Here is a 1,787-nt window from a genome sequence, read left to right as displayed (position 1 = left end):
AATGCTACAATATGACTTCACAATGTTCCATTGTGAAATCACAATGCTCCAATGTGCCTACACTATTGCCTCCTGTGCCACTATATTGCTCCACTGTGCATTTAAAATTTTACAATATGACCTCACAATGTTCAATTGTGACATCACAGTGCTCATTGTGAAATCACTATGTGCATATTTGACATTACAATGACCCACTGTTTCATAACCATGCTCAATATGCAGACATGGTACTAAATTTCCCCCCACAATTCTGCAATATGACATCACAATGCGCCATGGTGCTATTCCAATGTTACAGCATGACTTCTCAGTGTTCCACTGTGACATCACAATGCTCCAGTGTTCCAACAGTATCACCCCATGTGCCATAATATTGCTCCAAAGTGCCATCATAATGTTACAATATGACTTCACAATGTTGTATTGTGGCATCACAATGCTCCAATATTACATCACTATTCCCATATGTGGCAACACTATCGCCCCATGTGCCATTATATTGCTCCAATATGCCATCACAATGTTACAATACGACTCCTCAATGTTCCATTGTACCCTCACAATTCTCCAAAGTGACATCACATTGCAGAATGGTGCCATCACAATGTTACAATATGACTTTTAAATATTCCACTGTGAAATCACAATGCTCCAATGTGCCATCACTACGCACAATTGTGCCATAATCATGATACATTTTGTAGTCACCATGCTCAATATGCAAACACGGTGCCCAGTCTCCTCACAATTACCCAATGTGCCATCACAATGCTCCATTGTGCCATTACAATGTAAAAATATAACTTCACAATATTCCATTTTGTCATCACAATGCTCATTGTGCCATCACTATGTGCAGTTCTGTCACTACTGTGATCCATTGTGTTGTCACCATGCTCAATATGAGAACACGGTGCTCAATGTCTCCTCAAAAAATCCCACAATGTGACATCACAATGCTCCATGGTGCCATCACAATGTTACAATATGACTTCACAATGTTCCATTGTGGCATCACAATGCTCATGTGACATCACTATGCACAATTTTTTCATTACCATGATCCATTGTGTTGTCACCATGTTCAAAGTGCATACATGGTGTGTTCACTTTCCCTTCACAACCCCCCAATGTGACCTCACATTGTTCCATGGTCCCATCATAATGTTACAATATGACTTCACAGTGTTCCATTGTGACATCACAGTGCTCCATGGTGCCATCACAATGTTTCAATATGACTTCACAATGTTCCATTTTGACATCACAAGGCTCCAATGTGACATCACAGTGCTCCAATGTGCCAACACTGTCGCCCCATGTGCCACTATACTGCTCCAATGTGCCAGCACAATGTTACAATATGACTTCGCAATGTTTCATTGTGCCATCACAATGCTCATTGTTCCATCACAATGCGCAATTTTGTCATTACCATGACCCATTGTTTCGTCACCATGCTCAATGAGCATACACCGTGCTCAATGTCCCCTCAGAATCCCCCCATGTGCCATTATGTTGTGGCAGAGTCCACCTCCAGCTCAGTCCCGGGCTGAAGGGGTGAAATTAACTATGGTGGTAGAAATGACTATATCAGAAACCACAGTCGCAGTTCTAGTAGAGGCTGTTGACAGTCCAGCTTGGGAGAGGTAAGCCTGAATATCTTCTTTCTTTTTTTCTTCTCTCTCTCTCTCTCTCAGCACACTTCTGCAACCTTTATTTGTTATTAGAAAGCTTACAACAGCAGCAAAGCATCAGACTATAAATCAAACCATGAACTTGCA

The sequence above is a fragment of the Nannospalax galili genome, unplaced genomic scaffold (assembly GCF_000622305.1).
Source record: "Nannospalax galili isolate Female #2095 unplaced genomic scaffold, S.galili_v1.0 scaffold630, whole genome shotgun sequence".
In the NCBI taxonomy this organism is placed as follows: Eukaryota; Metazoa; Chordata; class Mammalia; order Rodentia; family Spalacidae; genus Nannospalax; species Nannospalax galili.
The sequence above is the reverse complement of the archived record's forward strand: the minus strand, read 5'-3'. Positions refer to the sequence as shown.